Source organism: Lepidochelys kempii, chromosome 6 (assembly GCF_965140265.1).
Source record: "Lepidochelys kempii isolate rLepKem1 chromosome 6, rLepKem1.hap2, whole genome shotgun sequence".
Taxonomy (NCBI): domain Eukaryota; kingdom Metazoa; phylum Chordata; order Testudines; family Cheloniidae; genus Lepidochelys; species Lepidochelys kempii.
The window spans coordinates 86,198,681-86,226,180 of record NC_133261.1 but is presented as its reverse complement, the minus strand read 5'-3'; the positions used below and the strand labels follow the sequence as shown (position 1 = coordinate 86,226,180).

Below are 27,500 nucleotides of genomic sequence, written 5' to 3'. Positions count from 1 at the left end.
TGTTTCGTATTCATTGTAGTAAGGAAGCCAGCGGTTTGTAGAATAACAGTAAAACATAGGTATGTGCAAATGTGGGAAATCAGAAACAAACCGAGATGTTGGCTGGTTTTTAGACAACAGAGATACAGTATTTTAGATTTCAGCCGGAATCTACTGCTGTTGTAGATTCAGCTTAAGTCAAGCAGTGCTCACACGTTGCATATTTTGTCATGTTTCCAGAACATTAATATTTCTGATGTAATGTGTTGTGCTACATGCATGGCCAAAGAGACAGAGCAGGAGTCAAGAGCAGGCTCAACTAGGCAATAATTTAGTAGCGAGCGGGCCATAGATTGAGGACAGTCTCTAGACCATGTTTTTCTTTTTATGGGACTACAGTATCTGATGTTCCCCCAAGAGTCCGACAGTTTCCCTTCTTTGGTTTCCATATGGTTAATACCTCTAATTTCTCCTTTCTCTTATCACTGCATCTTGTTTTCCCACCCCGCCTTTGACTGGCAAACAGGTACCCACAGTGATATCCACGGGTAATGAGCAAGCTGCAATTCTGCATCTCTACAGCAAAGCCTTGCCAATTATATTAAAATTAATTATAAACCTCCTCCCCAGTAAAATCACAACCACATCTGAAAATTATCCACATCCTGAATAGAACATGGGTTACATTTTCAGCAAAGTCCAGAGGGGGTTCTATTTAAAACCAATTGCAAACACTCCCACAAAATAAGTGGCTCTAGTGTAGCAAGCAACTTTTAGTGTGGTTCACCTAAATTCTAAAAATGAAGTTCACCTACCTTTACTAAGACCATCAGTGAAAACAGATTTTACAGTAACTATTTTATTCATCTGGTATTGTTACAGAGCGTAAACCAGGATTCATAAATGATCAGTTCATATCCTTTGGGAGGGAGGGATTACATGTAAATAATCCCTTTAATGTACGCATTGCCTCTAAGCATTTCACACAGCAATAAATTGGTAAACTGAATATGAGCAATTAAGAAATTAAATGAAACTAATAAAATGTGTATTTTTTTCTTGATGGTTATTTTGTTTGGGGATTAGTGAATATGAAAAAAAATCACTAATTTCATATGGAGGTAAATTGTAGAATTTTAATACACAATATCTGTCAGGTTTTCCCTATTGTATTTCAATCAAAACTCTCTTCTAGAAATACTTCAACATACCTTTCATTATATGCTTTGGATTATTGACTATGAAGCTCAAGGAACCATTTCACATAAATGTACTTCTGTATTACACAGTGACTGACCACAAAGAAAACAGATTCAAAATGTGATACGTTTATAAACACTAAATCTAGGCATGTGAAAATGACACAACAGCATGGCAGTTGTAGCTTGGATCCACCCTCCAGACCTATCAACCAACTGCTCCCACACCAACAGAAAAAAATCATAGTGAGACGGCAGCTTTGTCGTAGGTGAAACAGGAAATCACAGCAACAGGAGGTATCATCCTCAGAGGCAGAGATGCAGAAATACATGGTATTTATGATTCAGAAGAGGTGAATTTATCAGGCACAGGCCATGATCATTTTAACTTACCTTTAAAGAACAAGCTAGAGACTTTGATTTGAAGAGCTAATGAGGAAGTGGTGCAACACTCAGATCACGGATAGTGATCACTATCCATGTTGGATATCACGTAAAGGGTAAGAGCAGGGGTTCACAATCCCCCACATTTTGTTATAGCGGGTCATTCTGGCATTCGCCAAGGGGAATGAGATGTTGTGTGTGTACATACAATTAGGGCTTTTTTCCAAGAAAAGTCTGATGAAGGAGTTACAAGATTTTTTTTCTGTGCAATATTACTGTAAAATAGTCTTTAAAGGTGTTGTAAATAACCTTTAAAGGTTATTTACAACACCTTTAAATAAATAAATAAATAAATAAATAAATAAATAAATAAAGAAATAAAGAAAGAAATAAAGGTTCTGTGTCTTTTCGATAGGCTATGGATGTGTTAGTTACACCACTGACATACTTGTAAAGTTCAAAAATGAAACCAAAATGCTATTAATTTCTCTTTTTGAGGCACTGGATTACTAAAATCGTTATGATATACTTTGCTATTACTGCCAATCTTGAGTTGGATCAGAAATATTTCAAAACTAAGGCTATGGACATGCCACTTCTTCATGGCAACGAGAACAAAAATCCCTGAGAAAATCACTGCAACCCTGGTTGACAAAAATGTGCATAGCCATTGAACAACCCAATATCTAGAAGAGACAGTTTAACAGCATTCTTGATTTCAGCCTGCAGTTTAATAAATACAGATTCTAAAGGGATACATCAGACAGAGACGATCCCATACAAATGCACAAGTTGGGACTTGTCATTAGCCTATATACCCCTCCTCAGATCTATATGGGCTCTGGGAATAACAAATGCCTCAGGGTGAGGGGCATGCTTACTAAAGTTTGCCCTACAAATGGTTCCATTTACAACTTTTTGCAGATAACTCTGTACAGTCTTTTGGAGTTTGTTGGCTATTGCTATATACTGCTGAGAAAATGGCACTTTCAGCATTCTGCAATTCAGCAAAACTGTTAAGCATATGGTGTGTATCCTATAGGACTAGCCTGCTTGCTTGGCTGTGTATCTTTTCTTATGGGTTTGACTATTGGTTTTATTATAATAGGTTTATATTGGAGTGTGTATTAACTGTAATGCAAGGGACCTATAGGCCATATCCTGTATGTTGAGCTAAGGCTAAGTTAGGGTATGTATGTTTGGGACCTTTCACTTAGATAGTGGTGATGAGCTAAAGCACAAGGTCTATATATGGTTGTAAACTGTAACAAAGATAGATAAAAGATGCACTGAAGCTAGGTGGTATAGGAGAGCTACCTAAGTTCATACCGTCTTTGTATTTAAGAGGTACACCACAATTTGGAAAGAACTGAAATAACTGGTTAAGACAGAAATAACAGATGTGAGAATGAGCTAATGTCATTAATATGTATGTATATGCTATCAATACATACAAATACACCAGCCTATGGAGTAAATGTACCCCAACATTTTGTGGGTGAGGAAACTAAGTTCAGACATAGAAGGAAGCCTCAGGTGCTCAAGCTCTATAAGATTCACCGTGCCAAGGAAGCTTCTCAGCTTCTAAACTTCAAGGTTTCTTTGTTTTTAGTTTTTTGTTTATTATCTTTTGTCTATTAGTTCTCAATTGTAAGTTCTAAGGCAGTTAGTTATGTAAAACTCTAAGTTAACTTCTTTAGTCTTCTATAGCTCGCAGCTCCTCCTAAGCTTTGCACCTCCCATTCAAGAATTGAGGAACCTGGATCTGAATTCTTTTGGCATGCCAGAGGCGAGGCTGGTCCTTTGTCTCTTACTACCAGGTTATCAAGGAAGGGTGTGAGTATATTAATCAAAAGCTTTATAGTACGTAATATCACATGTATCTCTAGAACAATATTATTGCCTTTGTAACTCTGATTCTTTTACCATTTGATTACTAATCCATTTTTCTCAATAAAAGAGTTTAAGGCTACATTTGTCTCAGTGTGAGTGTCCTTGCAAACTCTGTGTAGCCTGATTCTGGGACAAGAACCTTATTAGGTTCTGATCAGATTAATTGGCCCGTATTATCTAAAATAATAATACTAACCGCCTAAAATCAGGCAACACGTGAAACCTCACTGAAGTCAATGGGACTTAAGCACATGCTTAACTGTTTTGCTGAATAGGAATGGTTTGCTGAATCGGGACTTCTGCCAGTAACTTTTAACTACTCCTACTTTTAACTACTGCTACTGCCAAGGATGTCAGCTTGCTGGATGCGGGATAGGTCATTTTAAATTATCCACTGCTTCAGAGAAGGAAGAAAAGCAGTCCATTTTTTGGTGGGTGAAAAAATTATGTGATTATGCTGGATATTCATATTTCTTGGATGGCTGAAAGCATAAGGTATGGGCTTCTAGTGTCGCCATGTGCCTTGTGTTGTTACTTACATAATCATTAATAAAAACACTCTGGAATGGACAGTGTCGAGTGGCTTACAGTCCAGCCATTCTCAGTACTTCCTATACAAAAATACCTCCATGAAAATCAAGTTGCATTATGTCAGAATCTTTGTACATCTCTTCATTTGACCAATAGCAGCAAATAACCACATTCTGTAGTAACGAAGATTGATGATGGGTGCTTTCTAACATCCATAATTATGATGTATGCGGCAGGAAAGATAGTATTATATACATACACTACCCTGATTGGTTTGTTGGTATTCATATAGAGTAGTCACCATTAAAAGAAATTAGTATTTGCCAACAGTTACCACACAGTAGAATCATAGAATATCAGGGTTGGAAGGGACCTCAGGAGGTCATCTAGTCCAACTCCCTGCTCAAAGCAGGACCAATCCCCAACTAAATCATCCCAGCCAGGGCTTTATGAAGCCTGACCTTAAAAACCTCAAAGGAAGGAGATTCCACCACCTCCCTAGGTAACACATTCCAGTGCTTCACCACCCTCCTAGTGAAAAAGTTTGTCTTAATATCCAACCTAAACCTCCCCCACTGCAACTTGAGACCATTGCTCCTCGTTCTGTCATCTGCTACCACTGAGAACAGTCTAAATCCATCCTCTGAGACGATATAGTTTTTCCATTACCTATACTGAGAATAAGAAATGTGTGTGGAAACTGTGTAGTATCTGGGGGGAGGGGGGCATGGGAGATATTGACTAAACACTAACTACTGAATGTGACTCTCTACCTGCTATAGAGGTGCATACTGTGTGCCAGATTCTTCCCTCGCTAATGCTGGTTTTACAACCGTGTAGCCCTATTGACCTCAAAAGAGCTACCCCAGATTTATATCAATTAAATGAACAAAGAATCAGGACTGGTATCTCTTTTTAGTGGTGCAACTTTAAATAAAAACAGAGATACTTTATTACAAAAATGCTGGTTTAGTAACTTTTTTTCTAATCCCTTTCATACCTTGTTAAACAGTATTTGTAAATGAAATGCTGTTCCCAAGGGCCCCAATGCAACAAATATTAGAGTCAATAGGACAATTCTTGCTTAAAGTTAAGCATGTGCTTAGGTATTTTGTGGCACCAAGGCCATAACCTCCAGTTATACTCACCCAGTCTATTCACTGAGGGGAACATGTTTTGTTTTTAAAGACTCTTTTCCTGATATGTCATAAAATCCTCATTATTACCCTAAAATATCTGAGATATATTTTACAACTTAGAAGTTTGGTGAAAAATGTAAATATATTAACATTTCAGTTGACTTTTCCATATCAGAGTCGTCATATCCTGCTGGCAGAAAGGAAATAGAGTCTAATTAGTCTTCTCATCCATCAAGCAGGCATGTCAATATAGTTTGCTAGGCCCTCTGTAGTGAGCAATGCTGAATAACCTCAGCATTATAGTAACTATGCAACTCAATGCTACAGTACATCTTCTTTGACTGAACATGTACAGTACAGCATGGATGGGGAAATAGACAGTTGAGTGTAAACTCCTTAAGAGATTAGTTTAAATAACTTTTTAAAGGAGAAATATGGTGATACATATCTCAGTTCAGTGTCATAGTAAAGCCTGTTTCTATTTTATACTATAATGAAAGGGAGCACTCACACAATTTCTAAAATTGGTCTGAGAGTAACAGAACCCCATTCTATTGACATACTGCTAACCAGTTCCATGTCTGAATGTCCATGAATTTCCCTGGATTTGATTGGCAGATCTCCACATACTTTCTAATAAATTTTGCTGATGCTCAATTCATTTACGGAACATACCTTACTGCCTCATTAAAGCCTTTGTTTTTCTTCTTATGACCGTTTGAAGAAATAATGAAAATACATTTGTAAATAAACAAGAACAGTGAAATCAAGACTTAATTCTCATGCTTTTTAAATTGCTCTTCAAGTTTATTTAGTGAACATGAAAGATGCTGGGTTAACAACTTTGGAAATGAGGTCCTTCATTTTTCCACAGGACAGAAGCGGTAGTAGTAGACAGGCTTTTTCACATAATTCCACAGCTTTGACTTAGAAGAGACCATCTCTGACAACGAAGGTTTCACACCTATTGAGTCCTTAGCCTTTCTGTTGAGACAACCAATAAAGGCCCAAATAGTGTCAATTGTGGTGATGGAGTTTTGCCATGGGGACACCTTTTCACTATGATTTAGAATGCAAACAATAAACCAGATGGGTTCTGAACCAAACACTGGTCCCAAATGCTTCTGAATTGGGGTTAAAAACAGGTTCAGAACTGATTTTTGTACCTGGCTCTTATTTCATTTAACCTGTGCCCAACCTCCACCCTAACCCCAGGTCATAGCACTCCGTGAACCTGATCCAAAAGTAAATTTTGTGGTTTGGGTCCATTGCCAAACTCATTTCACATAGTTTTCTAAATAGTCTGTGAGACTAGCAACTTCTTCAGTCCCTTCCATTGGTTTTACATCAGTGTAATGCCACTGACTTCAGTGGAGTCACTTCTGATTGAAACCAATGTATGAAAGGAGAATCAGACCCTAAAAGTTACTGTTTGAGAAACGTTATGAAAAAATATTTTTAATTTTTCCTCCCGGGTTAGGGTCAACATATTCAAAAATAGCCTGTGATTTTGGGTGCCCAACTTGAGACATCTAAAGTTGGGCACCTAAAAACTGAGGCACTGAAAATCAGAGCTCACTTTTGAAAATTTTGGCCTGAATATCAAATGTTTAGCACCTCCCTATGAAGTGATGATGTTTTCTGTAGGAACTGGGTCAAGGATTGAAGACGAAGGCAGTTGACTCAATTCAAATTAGCGTTAAGGCTATCCAACAGAGCTATTACTGTCATCAGGTGCTAGACTGCTTAGGATGCCTGTCTACTATCGTATGCTCTTACTTTCTCTTAGCGCAACTCTCACTATAATATTTTTATTTCTATTTCCTCTAGCTGTTGAACCAGGATGTCAAGGGTGGTTCTTTGCAACTACAGATATAACTTAAATGAGTGACACTTGGGGTGGGAATTCTATATATAAGCCTCTCCAAACCCCTATGCCAGCCAGCAAAGGGAATTCTTTGGATGTAATCGTGTGGCCTTTTCCTGGGAAAGGCTCTGATTGTGTGGGGATGGGAGTACCTTAAATACCAATGGCAAATTACGTTAGAATGTTGCTAATTTTAGTAGGTGAATAAAAAGCTGTTTTATATTGCATAGGCCTTAACATTTTGGAGCTCCCTCTCAGAGAAAAAGGAAGGGAGCAAACAATTTCACACCAAAAGGAAATTCAAGCCTAATAATTAGGGAGGAAGGATGAGCCTGCTGGAGGTTCAGGTTTCACAGTCAAACTATTTTTCAAAACATTGGTATACGACAAAACTGAACAATAAAATAAATGTTCCTCCTGCTTTCATGGGAAAGAGAGAAGATTTCTGATTCCCTTTTCCCTTGATCAGAGAGAGGAGTGAAGTGAATATCCCACTTCTGCCCACAGCTCCCACTCACTCTTTCATTTGAATTACTGCTATTACTATTATATTCATTATGTACATACCACCTTGGAAACGTAAGGCACTCTGGAGTGGACACACATATGAATGCGTTGAGTTCAGAGGAAACCTTGCTCAGGCTAACAGGAAATCTTGAAGGCTGAGCAGCACAACTGTCTTCTCTTGCAGGAAATTTGAGAGGCTTCTCTCTCTTTGGTACCCATATCTCTTCCTGCCACTAAAATCTTCTCCTTCTCTAATCCTGTATAGCTCATTTAGTCTCCTGAGGTGCCCGTGACGGACAGATGAGATACAGCTGTAGTCTAGTTCACTTCTCTCCAGCTGGCTACTCAGGATACTCACTATCTTAGATCATTCCACACTTATAAGCCACTCAGAGCAGGAGCTGATGAGCAACCAAGAGATGTGATTACGCTAAGTGGCAATCATCTCAAGGTGAGGGAGAAAAAAGAAGTATTAGGCACCATCCTGCAGCCAAGGGAAAGCAGCCACCTGCAGGAAATAGGAGGTAAAGATGCCAGGGGAAGATGTTGATGACCCAAAAGACAGGAACATGAACAGCTGAGTGGAGAGTCAGAGAACAGGATAGGAAGCCTGAGACTCTCACCAAAGGCCAGAAGCTAGGCAAGCCATGACTAGCTGGACATTATCTACAAAGAAATGCCTGTTGGCAACTTGTAATTAACTATTACATCATCCAATGACTTCCTGTTGCACAAGAATTGATATACTGTACAGCAAGACTGTTGTAGGGTTCAAGAATCTGTTCATATCCCAAAGGTGGGACAAATACAGAATGTCCATATCACTGGCTGTTGCTACAGTTACTTACCTACAGGGCTTTGGAGTGGAGCCTGGAGCTGGAGCGTGGAGCAGCTCCGGAGCAGTGGAACTGCAGGTTTTTGCCTGGAGCTGGAGCGGAGCTGGAGCACAGCTCCAAAGCCCTGCTTACCTATGCTCTTCCTGCTACTCAAAGTGGCCATTTATCCCTGCATTTAAGAAATGATCATTGCTTATTGCATTATTATATATTTTTTAAAAAAATCTTCTCAGTTGGTATGAATTGTGCTTGGCTCTTAAAAATTAACCAAATTTACATTGTATAATAATGACTAGCAGAATGCTGACATATTGCAGCATGTCAATGCGTTCTGATCTCTCACTATAGTGTGACTTTTAGTGCAAGAATCACATTTCATATATTGCTGTTGTAGTCAGTTAATTAATGGATATCTAAACACATATTAACTGACCCTAGATTTGGGGCTTCAATTTGTCAAGCTGAGCTGACATTGCTTGATTTTCAATCCCGGTATCACACTTATCCCAATTATAAATCATTACCCTAGTGCCAGCAAATCACTGCAGTCCATTTCCAACATTCTGAAGCACCCTTGCCTTGCCATAACTCTTGTCTTGTGCAGCACTCAGAACATTTGGAACTGGAGAGTACTTGTTGACTTCTGCTGCAATATAAATCTCACCCTCCTTCACAAGTAGCCCTTTATTCTTAACCAGAAGAGGTTGCAGATAGAAACAAATCTAACAAAAGGTGGAATGCATTTCTCCATCTGTTTTGCAGCAGTAAAACAGAATGACCTTGTTTTGATTTCATTTACAGTAAAAATATAGCATTTGCAGTATTCGAGTAAAGTGACTTTGGCTATTTTATTTATGAATATTGATTTCTGCATAAAGATGATAATTTCTGCTTTCTTCCTTGTACTTGTTGGTGAATGAGCACTAATATTGGTTCTTAGATGAGTCATAGAAGGCATTATAAGAAACACTGCTGAGGGGATAACAAAGCTCTTGTGCTATTTTGCAGAACAGTGCCAACAGGATGGGAATGGAATATTTCTCTCTGAGGGCTAGATCTTACTCCCACTGAAGTGTATGGGAGCTTTGCCATCAGATTCAACTTGAGTTGGATCAGGCTGATTTACAATAATTCATGGAGCTCTAAATTCAATATAAAATAGGACAAACTATTCTATAATATATTGACTCACAAGTTGTGAGTCCAACTTCTTTGAGAAGAGCAAGGTCTCATCCACATTTCAGATACTTCAACTACTATACCTTGCATTTCTTTTACCTTTAAAAACATTTTTATAGTGAAAGTAGAGTCTGAAGTCCTCTGTTTTCTACACAGAACAGGAATAGCAGTACAGGTTTTCCATGTGCTCCAACAATCTGCTTCAACCCAACGTGAAGGGGACCACTAATAGGGGTGAGATGGTAGTTCACTCTCCATGGCCCATGACTGCCAACAAAGATGCTAATTAGAACAAACTGTAGTGGTGTTTTTTGTAATGTTCACATCTATCCGCTAATATTATATAAGCTTCAGACCATCTAAAATTCCCACAAAACTGCATTTTAAATAGATAAAATGGACCCACAACAATTGTAATTTTGACAGCCTTCTAGGTTCTGACACAAAAATGCTGTGCGTGTGTTACTTTTTCTCCTCATAAGATGTTAGGTTGCTTATAGGGAAGTGGAGGAAAATTAAGTTAATTCTATTTAAAAAAAAATAAGGGATAAAAGAGCCTAAAATTTCAATCTTGAAGTATATAAATCCAACACAAGTATAGTAAGTCCAAAGTGCATAGTTGCCTTTGATTTTATGGGAATAAAGGACAGTTGTACAGAAATCCTTTCATATTCAAACCATTTCAAAGGATTTTTTAGAGTAACTGGATTAAATATTTGTTACTGTATTCAAATGTGGCATCCAATCGGCATTCAGAAATAACTCATACATTGCCTGGGATAGGGGGCCTTTTTCTGACTTAGAGGATGTTTTACAGGACATTTGGTTTATTCTCTGTAAATATGTGGTCTGTAAAAATGCCCTGGGGAATTATAACTCCTCCCCAGACAGCCACAAGAAATGAACCAAAAAGACCTCAGTTCTGTCTTACGTGTTGAACATCAACTCTGGCTGTGGTACTGCACTGCCTTGAATTATATCTCACTGGATCCACAATGCGTTTATGGGCAATGATATTAGTGATATACAAGTGTATATGTTCATATGTATGTATGTTTACTTCTATTGCTGTAAGTAAGTTCTGACAGCATCTTAGCATGGTTACCGTGGTTAATAAGAACTTGTTCAGAATGGGTTTTACCAAACAATGTAAAGATTGTGATAGGGAGATTTTGTTTGCATCTTTAAAAGAGCAGCTCCATCTGCTTTGCCATCATTAGCATCTATAAACATAATGCAGCTGGTTGTCTTCTATTAGATACTGAAAATTTAGATATTCACTGAATGACCTGAGAGCTTATCCATTCTCCCAACTCTGATACTTCTACTTGTTAGCCATATTGTTTTATTACAACAGTATCAGTAAACTCAATGTGTTGCTTTGATTTTCATCTATTATCTACTGTATTTACTGTGGGTAGGCATCTCACAGAACCATTAAGAGAACTGACTTGACCCAATAGGAGAAAATAAATGAAGTCACAAAGCATTAATAAATATCTGCAGGAAGTCTTGGGATATTTGTTTTCTACACAGAACAGTGTACGCAGAGTGGATGTGAGACACATCACCAGCAGCTATGATGCTTCAGTGATTTCACTTGGTCAACCAGCTCGTTTTCTAATTTTTATCTGCAAATATGAGAAGAATCTTAGAAGGCTACCATGCCCTTTCATTTAAGCTTGAAAAAACAACAGAAAAGCAAAAATACTACACAAAGATGAAAACTTATTACATGTAAAATTAGATTAAGAGTCAATCAAAATCCAACTGTGAATTTATCATTTCAATGAATTTCAATGAATGGTTTAAAATCTGTTTGAAATCTATTTGAAAATGAATATGTAATAGTATAGACATATCTCTTTCAAAGCTAGTATTGTCAGATGTATTCTGTGCATTATAATTCATGAACGGAGTAGATGGCTATTTGAGAAGTATTAAAGTGAGCTGACTTTTCAATACAAGTGTCTTCACAATAAGTTTTTCCATTCTTGGCAATTCAGAAATGTAGACAATTGTGCTAGAAAAATAATATGTATTGTAATATTCATTGTACAGTAGTAGTATAGTAAGTGGCAATTCTGGACATTACAAGAGACACAAGGATTATTTTCTGTGATTGCACAGAGAATACTTGGATTTCTTGTGAAGCTTTTGCATTGGAAATGAGATTCATCAGTCTGAACAGGGCAGGGTTAGAGCCCTTAGCAACATGCTTATTTTGTAGAAGGTCACTCAATAATAACTTCCTCTGCCCTCCAAGCTTATTAAGACTGACTGGCATATATTAATGAAAACACCTGATTCTCCAACCATAAAACCCAGACAAAGACTTTATTTTAATATTAAGGAAGGAACCCTTAATTAGCAGGGTTTCAAAAATGTCAGCTTCTTCTATTAGCTGTTCTGGTCCATCAAAGCCATAATCCCTACTGTCAAATTTCATCATATGATAGACAGTTTGCTGGCTGTCTTTTTTTTTTTTTAACCTGATCATACTGACTGAAGCTTTTTTATTTTGCCATCACATTTAACAACTTTGCATGCATTTCCCTGTTTCTCTGCTGATTTTACTCCTTTCAAAGTCCTCATGTGTCAGCTAAAAGGAGCAAAAAAATCAGAGGAAACACGAAATATTACATGTCGATACACAGATGTATAATTAAGGACTTTTTGGAAGATTTCTCATTCGTAATATTGATTCTTTTTTGGGGCATGCAAATGTGGTTCTGTGAAAACACAAACAAAAAGCAGATTCACAGATGCATTTCCATCTGAGGCATGGTAAAAAAAAAAAAGGACAAATGTTTGAAACATTTCTAAGACCTTTTAAGATACACATTTTTTTACGACTAACCCACAGAACACATTCATGTTAGAAGGAATTCATTAAAATGGGTATTGCTTGTACTACCCTTCAAATTACAGGTAAAGCAATTTTGTCAAAAATAGACAGAATAAATACATGTATTTTAAAAGATTTATGTTTTAATGTTTATAAACTCTCATGTAAATGGAAAAACACTTTCCTACACTTACAAACAAGTCCAAGCAATTCCTGCAGATATATAAGTTGAACACACACAAGACTTATTTGAATGAACCATATGGTAAAGACCTGACTTTATATAATGAAGGATACAATTAAGAAAAATACTATAAGCAAAACATTATAGAATAAGCCTTAGGAGCATGAAATAATGACTATCATACAAAGGCCTTGTAAACAACGCAGCCAACACCTTCCAACCCACACGATGCTATTCTAAAAATAGTTTAGAGATTTGATGAAGTTGATATCCTCATATTCAACTTTTATTTATTTATCTCATCTCTGCAATCTTTCCTTCTTTTAGCAGCCAGAAATGTATACATTTGAAAGGCAATGATACAGGATGCAAAATGTGGAGAGGAAACATATACCCAGATACTTTTTATGCTGCTTTTTTCTGTAAATTAAGATTATTTCCTTCAGATTTTTAAATGTCCTTATATTTGTCCTGTTAATAATAATCTAGGCAGTATTGCAATGTACATGGTGCTTTATAGAACATACAGTAGAATAAAAGAAATGTCTGTCCCAGAGAATTGATCATTTAACAGAGACAAGAAAAAAAAACACAGGACAATTACTCACGTAAGGGAGAGTGTTGAGAGATCACTGGGAGAACACACAGAAAGAGTTCAGAGAACAACTGAGTTTTAAGGGAGGATCTGAAGAATGAGAGAGAAGGGTGGTTGGGCAGACTAGAAGTGCAAGACTGCTCCAAGTGTAGGAGGTAGCATGAAAGGAAGTGCACAGCAAAGAATGAGAGAAGGAAATGAAGGGAACTGTGGAGAGAAAGGAATGAGAGTATTGAAAAAAGAAATTAGAGGCGAGATGTAGGCACTTATAAATTACACAGGATGTTGAATTTGACATAGTAAAAAATTGAAGTCAGTCAAAGGATTGAAATAGTAAGGTGATATGCCTGCATCAGTGATGTGGTCAGAGTGGCAGCAGGAAGGATAACTCTCTTTGAACAGTGGTATTTTGGAGAAGTAGGGAAGGGGGAAAGGTGAGAATCAGGGTGGCCAGAGAGCAGAGAGTTACAGTAATCTAGGTGAGAGATGACCAAGGGATTTAGCAGCGGGAATGCAAAGGAAAGGAAGGATGAGTTGTATTGATGTCAGATGACGAAGCAACTGTCCTTAGTGAAAGACTGAATGCGTAGAGGTATGGCACAAAAGGACGAGACAAAAATGAAACAAAGATTGTGAGTTTCGGATATGTGGGAAATAGTGGATTTTAAGTGGTGAGAGAGATGGGAGGAAGTGGCGAAAGATTCTTATTTACATGCACTTCTACAGCAGTCAGCACTAGTACAGAACAGACTTAGGTCAAAAAGTTCCAGCACTTTGGAAGACTCTATCCATCGTAATGTGATTCCCAATTTTAAAGACAGGGAACAACTCTGGAGCTAGTACAATCTTTCAAACAGTTGGAACTTTTTAAAGGGTGCCACTGCATCTAATCTTTATAGCATCTATCATCTGGATTAGTAAAAAAAAGCAAGAATGTCAGCTTTGACTAGATTGAGATATCAGCAAGGAATCCAGGCTCAGATATCACGTGACTGGGATGTGGACAGTCATGCCTAGTGGCTAGAGCAAGAATCAGACCCAATGGTCAGAGCAGGAATCATCCTAGTGATTAGAACAGGAGTCAGTAGCCAGGACTCGAAGCTCAGGGCCACAGCCTCAGTCAGAGGGTCACAGGAATCGGAGCATAGGGTCAGAACCAGAATCAGATGACAAAACTTAGGGTCAGAACTGGAATCAGAGTATGTCCACACAGCAATTAAAAACCCATGGCTGGCCTGTGCCAACTGACTTGGACTTGAGGGACCCAGGCTAAAGGGTTGTTTAACTGCAGTATAGACATTTGGGCATGGGTTGAAGTCCAGGTTCTAGGACCCTCAGAGGGGTGAGGGTCCCAGAGCTCAGGCTCCAGCACAAACCCAAACATCTACACCACAATTAAAGAGCCTCGCGAGCCCAGGCCAGCTGCGGGTGTCTAACTGCTGTGTAGACATACTCTCAGATGCCCAGAGTTGAAGCCCATGGTAAGAACTGGAGTCAGAGGTCAGGAATTGGAGTCGAGAGTCAGAACCAGATTCAGAAGCCAGATGCCAGAGCCAAGGGTCAAAGCTAAAGTCTGAAGTCAAAAATTGGACCTGAGTCTCAGAACTGGGTTACGTGGAGGGAATAGGGTTGCTATGTGGTTAGACATATTCCTGGAGGTTTTATCACGTGACATAATCTTTAATGAAAGATTAATCTTTAATTCCTGGAGACTCCAGGACAATCCCAGAGACTTGGCAACCCTAGGAGGGAGGCCAGGCAGGAGCAGGGCTGGGTCTAAGGCTGGAACCAGGCAGGGGCAGGAGCTATCGTAGCCCGCGGGCAAATGGTTTGTGCAGCTGCTGAACTGCTCACTCTTCCAACCAATCAGATGGCCTACTACAGGCCAGCTGCATGTGCTAGATTGCCCAGGGACTGGCTCTGCTGCAGGCCTCACTTCCCAACAGCCTCTGCTGCAGGTGATGATTCCTGACAAGATGTCTGAAAGACAGTTGGAGATGCAAGACTGGATAGAGGTAGATGGGTAGATCTGAGAGCCAAAATTACAAAAGAGCCAACTGAAAACTTGGGAACAGATAACAGTGCTATATGTAAGGGATGGGGGAAGATGGGATCCAGGGCTGAACCCAAAGGCATGTTAGCAGGGGCAGAAAAGGATTAAGACCTACCAAACAAGATACAGAAAAAGTGGCCAGTGATATGACGGTATTTGGAAGAACAGAGCTGCAAACACCCAGAGAAAGTAGAGCAGGAGGTTAAAGTGTTAAAGGTATCAAAGGAAAGAGATCAAGTAGAATAGGAATAGCAAGTGGTTCAGGTGGTTTTGGTAAATGGTGACACTATGATTATATCTAAATGGTCTATTTCAATTAATATTTAGTAAACATTAATTTCGTTTCCACATAAGGAAAATCAGTTCAGTTTCCTTAACACATTAGAATCCTTCCTGCACCTAAAGAAGGGTATCACCCAGTATCTGCTAATCCTGGGCCTTGTTTTGCTATCTTTCTGTAGGTAAGATCAAACACAACACAATTTTATACATCTGAACTAATTAAACATTCTGGGGTTTTTTTTTGCCTGACTTTGTTTCTTCCTTGGTTGCAATATCAAAGGTGATAGGTAAGTTTCCTACTTGAATTTACAACTGGCTTTTCCACCTTGTCTAATGGCTTTAAGTGAGTAACAACAGTTACCTATATGTGTTTTTCTCCCCATTTAATTGATTAATTTAGAAATGAAACCCAGTCGTTAGAATGGATGAGTTCCTGCCTTTTCTGCCATGCAATGAAGGGGCTGTGTGAAAGTGAAAGGCAATAGCCTTAAAAGAAAGATATACAGGTCAATTCTTCATCCCTCAAAATGCCTTTTGTCCAAAAATTTGGCCACAAGAGAAGCTGCATAAGATACGTGCTTTGGGTAAGAACTAATTTGCTAATATGTGACCACTGACTTGGCTTTTGCACAATTACATTTACCTTATAATTATAGCCATATTATTATTTATAATATAGGAACAGCAATGGGCCCAGTCACCAAAGGGATCCCATTGCACTGTGAAATGCATAAGACATGATCTCCACCAGGAAGAGCTCAGACTCTAAAACCACAAAAAGAAGAGAGGGCAGGGTGATGACAGTGCTGGGAAGAGATTACATAACCAAAGCAATCAGAATGATGATCTGGCATGCATCTTGTTAGATCTAGGTCTCTGTCTCTCTCTCTAGACAGGGCCCTACCAAATCCATGGCCCATTTTGGTCAATTTAACAGTCATAGGATTTTAAAAATTGCAAATTTCATGATTTCAGCTATTTAAATCTGAAATTTCAGTGTTGTAATTGTAGGGATCCTGACTCAAAAAGAAGTTGTGTGTGTGGGAAAGTACCAAGGTTATTGTAGGGGGGGTTGCGGTACTGCTACCCTTACTTCTGCGCTGCTGCTACCTTCAGGGCAGAGCAGCCCAGAAGTAAGGATGGCATGGCCACCCTTACTTCTGCACTGTTGCCTGCAGAGCTAGGCCCTCGGCCAGCAGCTGCCACTCTCCAGCTGCCCAGCTCTCAAGGCAGCAGCGCAGAAGTAAGGGTGGCATGGTATGGTATCGCCACCCTTACTTCTACACTGCTGCTGGTGGGGCACTGCCTTCAGAACTGGGCACCCCGCCAACAGCCACTGCTCTCTGGCCACCCAGCTCTGAAGGCCACGCAGCAGTAAGGGTAGCAATACCACAAACCCCCCCCCCCCCGTAAAATAACCTTGCGACCATCCTGTAACTTGGCTGAGGACCCCCAATTTGAGAAACACTGGTCTCCCCCATGAAATCTGTATAGTATAGGGTAAAATCACACAAAAGACCAGATTTCATGGTCCGTGATACGTTTTTCATGGCTGTGAATTTGGTAGGGCCCTATATATAGATATAGAATCTCCAGCTGCCATAAGCTCAATTCTTTCTCCAGGGTAAGTTACTCCTTTGTGAATCTAGTGGGGCTGCTTAATGGATTAAGACATTAGATTTCCATCCTCCTCATCTTCCCTTTTATTTCATCTATAAGTCTTTAAATCACACAGCAAACACAAGCTTAAATTTCAGTGTCCATATGCATCAGTCCTGATGGTGTGTGTGTGTGTGTGTAAGGAAGCTGCTGGGGGTCCAGAACCCTATCCCCTACTGCTCCCATTCCAAAGCCTCTCCAAATTATCACATGGTATCACCTCCTTACACACAATATACAAATATGAGAGACAGAATGACAGAAACAAAGAGATAAGCTCTTCATAAAGGACAGAACAGAACAACTCTTCACTTTTCTCTTCTATTGACTAAAAATGTTTAAAGGCACAAGCCAAGAAATACTGTGAGCAGTTGGTTTTGTTAGCCTCTATTGTGAAATCAAACAAAGTTGGAATGGAGAAGGCAGGACTGGAACTCAGAAGTAAAAAGCAAGCAGAAATGCATGTGCCGAAGAGAAACAGTGCTCACTGTGAAAAATCAGAAAAGTGCCAACACAACTCCGATTTTACCTGAGGAAAGGAAATATTTTACACTGCTGAAATATAAGAGCTGAGTGTCCATGCCACAGTCTCCTCTCTGTGTCACCCAGCTCATTCTGACACCTTCTTTCATTTGTTAGTACAGTCTCTGAAGGGCATTTAAGAAATTAGATTCTTAAGGACGGTCTGTCTTTAACAATGGCCTGGCCATTCCAGGTGTATAGTTGGGACTTACAAAATACAGGATTGTATAAGACTCCTGATCATGAAAATCGTGTGGATTCAGGCCTGAGAAGGACTGCTAGAAATGGATTTCTTAATCACATAATAATGGAATGGAAGTCAGGACTCCCGAGTTCTGTTCCCCTCTCTGACATTAACTTATTGTGGAGCAGTAGGCACATCTCAGATAACTTTGCTGTGCCACACTTTCCCCACATGTTAAATGGGTGTATTACTACTTACCTTGCACACATCATTGCTCTGAAGCTTAATTAGTATTTGAAAAGCAATTCAGAGCTATGTATGAAAGGCATTATAGACACAAACAGAGCAACGTTATAAAACAGAATCAGATAATGGTCACGGCCTTTCAGGTGTGTCAGTTCTAGGTATCCAATAAGTTGTTTCAGTGATACACTTTTAATATGGACTTGGACAAGGCAAAGATGTTAACTTACTGCAGGAATCCGGCCAAACCCTAGTCAAATAAGAGTGTATTACTAATAATATCCACAGTGCACGTGTGGTGCCTCACTGAGAAATCTATACACTATTATCTCCTGTATTCGCATATAAGAGGGGCATCCATGATACTATGTAAGAGAAGCAGGGTCTCAGGTTACTATGCGGGACTGCTGGCCTTCATTGGGATTAGTTCTTCACAAGGGATAATTGGGGTGTAGAAGGAGGGGGAAAGCAGACCTCTCTCTTGATGTACAGAGAAAGAGATGTTGGTAAATGAATAGCACTGGCATTCTCAGTAGCTATTAGGTAAAGCTGGAAGCCTTTGGTATGCCTACTTTGAAGCAGTATACTTTTGTGGGTTAGAATAGTCAGTGTTTCTATCTGCCACATGCAAGAGAATTCAATACCCCACAGCTGGAAAAGGATGTTATTCATTGACTGAGAAGACTGCCTGCTGGCAAGGTTAACAGTATTATTTTTGTACATAATGTGCATAATTAATGCTTCTGTATTTGGACAATTTTGTGCTGCAAATAAAGCTGTGGCCTTTCTTTGCCAAAAACAGTGTAATATAAAATCATTGGGAACTAGATCTTGGGAGAGGACAGAAGAATGAACATGCCAATATTCAAATGAAAAATGTGCCTCTCTAAAGAAATGGTGGTTTGCTGAACCTAAAAGACATGAAAATGGGTTCAAAAGCAGCTAAAGTTTGCCAGTTCTCTTCTTTCCCCTTTTTTTCCTGTTACTGTAGGAAAGCAATAAAAAGAGGCTATTATGGTATTATTAAATACAAATCTAAATGAGACCTTGATGCAAATATCTGGTTATTGCTGTAGTAATCAAAAAGGTGCCAATAAAATCATATTTTTACATGTGTACAATCTGTTGTTAAGTATATGTAACCCAATCCTGTACACTTCCAGAGTTTTATGGAAGTTTAGATGCATAGATCACATTGAATTTAGTATACAGTATGTAGCCCAGTACATAAAACATATATTTTAACATCTATACAAATCTTCTACTTTCCTTTTCCTTTTATATATTTCCCACCTTTTACATAAAAGGTTCTTTACTAAACTGCACAACACCCACGTATGTAGTTTTATGCAGTGAAGCCATAAGAGCTCACTTATCTAAATATATATATATATATATATATATACACACACCTGCTAACAGACGCTGTATAAGACAAATGCTGTGCTACTTGCAATTTAATTTTCCCTTCTACCCATGAGGTTCACAAAATGGATTTGGGAGTATTTGGGAAAAGGGGAAAAAATAAGAGTGCTTTGGAAATGAGTTTGTGCATGAAACAATCTTCATCTGCATTGTTATCAATTAAATTGCCATTGGTGCAGCAGATACCTCTGGCAAAGTTCCAAGTTCTAAAGAGGCTGGACTGACTTACAGTTTTAGAAACGGGGGTCAAATTGACTCTCACCTTTGCAATGCTGATAGGAGTTCTATATAAATCACCTGATATATAAATATTTATTCATCAACAGTTGGTTAGTCAGTAGCTTGGTGCAGTCTGTACATAGTTTGTAAAGCAAATGGTTTGGATTTTCTGAATTCAAAGTAAAAGTCAACTCTACAAGGCACTGTCTAATAGGATTTTTTTTTAAACTAATGGTACATTTTAATTGTCAAAGTATATGAAGTTTCTGTCATTTATGCAGGTTTTAAATCTCTAAGATTTGGGGACTATTCTTAAATTTCATCTATTCACTTGATGGATGAGCTTCTGAAATAGACTGCACATCAGATGACCACACTGGACATATTGTGGTCTGTCCTAAATATGAGAGTACTTTGTTAACATTGCAATATCTCTGCTAGCACAGCAGAGCTAATACAATTTCACTTTCTCTTTGTGTCTGTAATGGTTTCCCATTATCCTGATAAGTGGGCAGCCATTTCGTTTCTTCTTTTTATTGATACAGCTGTGAAGAAGAATTAGATTTCAACATTTACGTAACAGAGATTAATTGATTGATTAGATTAATTAAATATTCCATTAAATTCTCTTCTAAAAACGCACAGGATTGCAGATCCCCCGGGTTTTTCCTAACCCTTGAAATCATAAACAAGAGAATGCATAACTAAACGCTGTATCTTATCTGCTGGAGAATAATTAAGCAAGTACATGCATTGCTATGAAGGAAACTGACTCATAACTCAGTCCTCCCTAAATATTCTTTGATGTGTTTTCAAATTTTCTGTAAACCCCACTAAAAGTGAAAACAGTTTGTTTCCATTAAAGGAACTGCTACTAGAAATCCCAGGTTTATAGAAAATATTCTTTAGGTAATTAAAAAAAGGAAAAGGAAAAGAAAATAAAACATGTCATTTGGGTATGTTGTTTTAGATGTGAACTAAAATGGTCTACCTAAAACTTCAAGCCACATAATGTTTCAGAGATCTGTTGAAAAATAAAAACAGCAAGTGGCCTTTTAGGTAACCCATAATTAAAAGCAATTTTGAGCTGTCTTTTCAGGGAAGCTACCCAAGGGAAGTATTTGCTACCTGTTTGACCTTCACGATTGTGAGTCCTTGGCAGTGTCAGCGACCCTCTGAACTGAATTCAAAACTAATCTCTAACAGAAAAAGAGAAACAGAATTCATGCAAATCATATTAATTCCAACATTTCCCCAGTGAGCTGGGTATAAACTACAGCCTAATTAAATATTTTTTAACGATGTGAGTAATTTTTGCCAAGGGGCGGATTCAGGGGAAAATTTAATATGAGATCACAAAAGCTGTTCCCAGCGTTGATTCTGTAAATTAATGACTATCTGCCTTATGATAAAAACATGCTGCCAAGAATGAAAATGAAGTCGGCAAAGCTTGCTCTATTTGTCGAACAACCAAATATACAGAATGCAAAACTTTAAAGGATATGGAAAATTTTCATTGTCTGTATGACGTATTCATGATAAAGATGCATGGCACTGACAGCAGAATGCTGCTTCATAAAATACCAGACTACCAGCTTTTATTAGTTATTACTAATACAGTATTAGCTAATGTTACAAACTTCAGTGAGCATGTGTCAAGCACCTACCTTATGATCTTAACAGATATTTATTTATGTATAGAGACGTGCTGCCACAGTTTCATGGGCTGTTTCTCTTTAAAACAGTGTATACTGCACATTTGCTCATATTTACAGATAACTAGCCACCCATCTAACTTGGTACTTATATGGCCCTTATCACAGTAGTATCTGAGCACCAATCCCAAGTGCTCATCGGAAAGGAAATCTCATATTAAACCAATATTATTTTCTCTTTCAAAACTACAACACATACATAAACAATAGAGCTACGATCAACAAAAGGTTGCTATAAAGAGACGTAAGTTATCACTGAATTGATCTGGCCAGCTTCTCACTTTTACCATGATCTGGAAATTAAGTGGCATACGGCATGTGATTGCAGGGCTAATTTTTAAAATATAGAATAGACAAAGCAGAGCTATGGTTTATACCACCCACACTCTTATTTCTGTGTTAGGAAACATTTGTTAAAAGGCAGCTTGCCAGATGCTAAAGACATTCAAATGCTGAATACTCAGTTTAACCAGTAAAAGAATCCTCTCCTCGCTTATTGTGCTTTGTACACAATCATGATTTGTAATGAGTCAGGTAGTTAACACACAGCAATTACAAGGCATTGCTAGATGACAGATGACTAGGACTTTGGTAGCCCCCTGGTCAAGAGGCCAGCCCATCACAAGGACTTTGCAGCCCTATTTATTTAAATTTCTGCCAGTGCTGGCCACAGAGACTGAATTTACAGCCTTTCAATTAGAAGGTCAGCCTGTGCTAACTAGCGCACCACTGCCTCATTATAATCATAAAATTAGCAAGAAAAGACTGGCATGAATAATATGGAAAAGCCGGTTTCAAAGGTGAAAAGGTCCTGTTTTCTTGTATCCTCAAAAAGGGGAATAAAGACTGCTGTTTAAAAACAAATATTTCAATAGACTGCACTGAAGCTCTTATGAAAAACATTTTTATGAATTTTCTTTAGTTTAAAATAAACAAACTGGTGATTTTCACCAAACTAAACCTTGATAACCAGATGAAAGGACAGTTTACAACTACTACACAGAACAACTCTTCCAAGATAGACACAGCTTCACATGTTGGCAAATGTATAAACTATTCATTTTCATTTCCACAGCATCTCACTAAAACTGTATTATATTCTTTAATATGGACTCAATCTTATTATCTCTAGTTGTGAGTGTAATTATATAATTTACAGTTTTGAATAAAAAAATCCCAGAGAAGTATTTACTCTGAATTATATCACAAGATATTAGGTAATTTATTATTTGGAAATTGAGAATGTCATTGAGACTTTAGTATGCTTGTGCTGTAAATACCCTACAAATTATAAGTCACTGCCAAATAGAAATGTAAACTACATAAAGGACAAGAGCTGTTGTAACTGTCCCAATACACTGGAAGAAAGCGCTAAATCCAGCATATACAAACCACAGAATATAAAATCTCCCTGAGAGCAGAAGGGCTCCATAGCATACACAAGTGAAGAAACAACAACAAATTGAGATGCACCTGAGGCTTGCATAACTGTTAAAATGTAGTCTATTTAATTAAAAACTAAAACTTGTTTTTAAGGTCGCTGTTTCAGTCTGCAAAACACAGACCACCTTTAAGGGGATATTAATGAGGTTTGCTAAGAGCTGTTCCAATTTATAAGGCACTAAGATGAGACAATCATGAGGAAGAGAGGGTGAGATAATCTTCACAGGGAACAGTTAAAGATTACAGTGAAACCTGTACTTATGGCCATCTGCTATCTGTGGTCTCCTGCATTAACTGCAGGCAATATCTTAGTCTTCAAGGGATTTCCTCTCTCCCAAACTAAGTCATCCTGTATTAAGCAGCCACTTATTAAACATATTTCCAGCCACTAGAAAAGCTGCTCCACCTGAATTGAGAAGTTGAGGCCCAATGCTAAAGGTCTTTAACTGAGCAGGTTATGTTATGCTGTCATCCAGTACGTTGGACAAAAAACGGTGACTTATTAAACAGGTTTCACTGTACTTATGACATAACCATTGAACAACATTCCAAGGCTCTGGAGGTACCATAACTTTCTCTTCCTTAATTAAAGTTACTCTAAAATCAGGACTTGTTCTGTTTCTACCTTGTCTGAGCTATTTATATGGCCCATGTTACCCTAGTCACTGAACGCCTCACAATCTTGTTAAATGTATTTACCCTCACAACACCCCAGGCAGCTAGGGTTATTATTCCCATTTTAGAGAGAGAGAGAATCAATGTCTAGAGAGGCTAAAGCCTAGAAATTGAGAAGGTATTCAGGCATTGCTCCGGTCACCATTGCAAGACCTAATTGATGCAGGAGTCTAAGTCTCATTTTCAGAAGTGACGTAGGCATTTAGGAGTCTAAATTTCCACTAAAAGTCAATGAGCCTTCGGCTCCTGAGGGTCTATCTATTCTGCAATTAAACAGAATTATGGGGCTCAGGCTAAGAGGCTGACACAGAAACAAACAGCCCATTAGTCCAAGCCTCATGAGCTCAAGTCAGCTGACGTAGGCCACAGTGGGTTTCTAATTGCAGTGTAGATATGCCCTATCATTCCTATCCTAAATGCCTAAGCCACTTTTGAAAATGGGACTTTAGCAATCTCTCTCTTAGGCCTTGCCACACGGAGTGGACTAAGGACTAAATAGCTTAAAAATCAGTGCCTAAGCAACTTGCTCATTGTCATGTAGGAAATCTGTGGCTGATCTTAAGTAAGTGCCCTAGCCACTACGCTAATTCCTCTCTGAGCCAACCATCAGTTGGAGAATGCAAAAGAAGAAAATCTTTGACACTCATTTTTCCATCACCTAGAGCACAGGTTTTAATGAAGACCCAGAGGTGACAGTAGACCACAGGTTAGATGTATGTATGTAATGTAAAATGGCAAGGGCAGAAGAAAGAAATGTGCTTTCTGTCCAGAAGTTTCACATCATGGGGCATTTGCTGAGAGAATTGGTAAGACCAGCTTCAGAATGCCTTTAGTTCTGGTCACCTTATATCCAGAAACATGCTCATAGATCTAAGGGAATTTGAGAAAAGTGATAAAAATGCTTAAAAGCCTGGGAGGAGGGGGTTGAGTTATTTGGAAAGATTAAAAACTCCCTTTTGCACCAGCAAATTATACATCTATGTGACTGCAGATGCAAATCAGGTGGTTGCAAGTGAAAATACCCTGATTTGCACCAGCAGTTGCAAAAATGCAGGTACAAAAATGCAGATACAAATTATGCCTGCAAAAAGGTAAGGGAGGTCATGCGTCTGTCCTTTGGGAATGTTTACTCCAGGACATGTAGCTTGCCCAAATGACAAGTCACAAATGACACTGAGAATGTGATAATGTCCAAGGAGTAAAGAGATAGATGATGAACAAAGAAAAACTGAGGCAAGACAACAGGAAACATTTTACCGCAGTGACGTTTATTAGATTTTGAAACGGTCTCCCAAAGAATGTGGTAGAAGCCCCATTTCTAAATTATTTTAATATGGTCCCAAACAAAGCTTCTGAGAGCAGTTTACCTTCTGCATCTCTATATTTTGTATTTTTATACTGAATATTTGTAGCTCTGTGAACTTAACTTTTTCCAGTGTTGCCACCTCTCACAATTTTACTGCGACTCTCTCAATAGTCCATGTTTTCCTTAAAGCCCTAGACTCTGGAGCCATGTGACTACAACAGAATCTCATCTTTTATTTTTTTAAAGAAGTTTCTAGGCCTCCTTGTTGCAGAGAGAAGCCTGAAAATCTGAACTCTAAAGGTTCAAAAGCAGAAGGCAAAGAAAAAGATTTTTAAGACAATCTCATGATTTTGTAAAAAATGTCTAAGGTTGTCACTACTACTTTGGTTTCATTTCTGTTTAGTTTTGATAATAAAGGGCTTGATTCAGATGCCCACTGAAGTCAATGGGAGTCTTTCCATTGACATCAATGGGTGCTGGATCAGGACCATAGACAATACTACAGTCAGTGGTGGTCTCCTAGATTAAATTTCGCTTAAATTCTAATGGAATTTGGTTGGACAACCAAAGGTTCTGAAGCATAGCATATATTGTAGGGTTCTTAAAACTAATCAACATTTGTTGATTTTGTGTGTGCAAAGCAGAATATTACGGCAAAGTGTCTGGAGTTTCCTCTTTCTGTTTATGAAAAAGGATTCTGAAACATCACCAGCAGACTATTTTATTAACCATAATGGATTGCTGCAGTGGCTAGGATGTGTAATAAACCTGTTTAAAGCTTCACTTCTGAGCAGTACATTACTGCACAATTGCTTTAGATTTCGTTTATGAATCCAGAGACCAAACACTTTTTTCCAACCCTTGTTTATTTAGGACAAGTTTGGTTTGTGGATTGGTGAGTAATATCTACAGCATTTATACTAACGAAAAACCTCAGGATGAATCTTCAAACAGTTTTTTGTACGTCTTAGTAAATGCAGCCATCTATTATGGTTAGTAAAAAAGTCCACTGATAATGTTTCAAAATTCCACTTGATACGCATAATGAAAGAGGAAACTTCACATCCTTAATGGTTTTAGTGATTGTTACTTATACATTTTACCTTAACTAGGGTATACATCTGCTCTGTTATTCCTCACACTGATATAATTATATGCATGTTTGTATTTGCATTCGACCATTGCAATTTACAGCATACCATTTCTAATACATCAGACTCTGTATATTTTTTCAAATAGGCTCACTGACTATAGTCTTTTAGCTAGGGTGACCAGATGTCCTGATTTTATAGGGAATTTTGGGGGCTTTTTCTTATATAGGCACCTATTACCCTCCACCCCCGTCCCAAATTTTTACACTTGCTATCTGGTCATCCTACTTTTAGCAAAGCTAATATATATAAAAATGCGGACCCTGTTTTAGAGTAAATATTGCTGTGCAGTTAATATATGGTTTGAAGGTAACTTTTCAGTGGTAAACATTTGTGGGGCACCTCTTCTCCCCTCACATCAGTACCATCTCACTTAATATCTTGTTACAGATTGAGATTTCAGTAACTCTGTTAAAAGAATACTCCAGAAATACAAATTCAGTCAAATCAATGCTCTCAGTACTGGCTGAACATCCTCTTAACATTGCAAGAGAACTGAATAGAAATTAAATTAATAAAATTACTGTATTAAGGGGAACTTTGGTTAGAATGGGGGCTACTGGGTTGACTGACACTGCACTTTTGCGGAAAAAGTACAGAAGGATTATAGTGGAGCTACCAAAATACTTGTCTATACCTCTAGGAAAGCTTGGTCAATGATGTTACCAGATGATAGGAGTAATGTGTTGGAAGCAAGGAATATACATTTTCACACTTATATTAATAATTATATTTTCCTTTCAATTTTGTAGATTTGCTAATTAAAGCCAAAATAAATATATATTATTTTCTAATTGCCACTTCAGTATAAATGGCTTTTTCATGAATCATGTGAAGTTTGATTGCACCTTTAATTCCAAGTACAGCGAGCATCTTTAAAGTCATTTGCCAAGAGTGACAATATCATGGTATCTCAGATACCATATGTTCTCCTGTTCTAAGATATAGCAAAACCACGGTATCTCCAATACTGCTGTGTTGTAAACTTGGCAAAAAGTCTACTAACTTTAATGGCGACCACTGTATCACATTTTGACAGACAATGATACATAAAAATAATCAAATATTTTACATTGTGTCACAATATAATTTTGTCTTGCAATCAGAAATGAGACATAGCTTAAATTTTTAGTGAAGTTCATGGAGGCCTAGTTATCTACTGTCTTGTATTATTAATAGGAGGTGGATACTTCATATCCTGCATATTACTCTGAAAATGCACTCTATCGTATTAAGAAAATTACTGATCCCAGCATTCAAAACAAATCACTCTGGCAAGTTCACATAAATTTATGGCATTCATGTAAGTTTTTTTAAAGTCAGGATTTTAAAAATTTTCAATAGACGGAGAATAGTATTTGTGGTACGATCATATTACTATTTGAGCAGTCACAATGTCAAGAAAGTTAATTGAATGCTGCCATTTAACCTGAGAACAGACACATGAGTGTTGCACTTATAACTGCTCATATTATGGTTCAA

At 38.1% G+C, this 27,500-nt stretch overlaps 1 protein-coding gene across 5 annotated transcripts in view; it reads right to left on the bottom strand.

The window, feature by feature from the left end:
• NPAS3 (neuronal PAS domain protein 3) overlaps positions 1 to 27,500 on the bottom strand; it is an 844,272-nt gene that overhangs the window by 138,980 nt on the left and 677,792 nt on the right. The window lies entirely within an intron of this gene.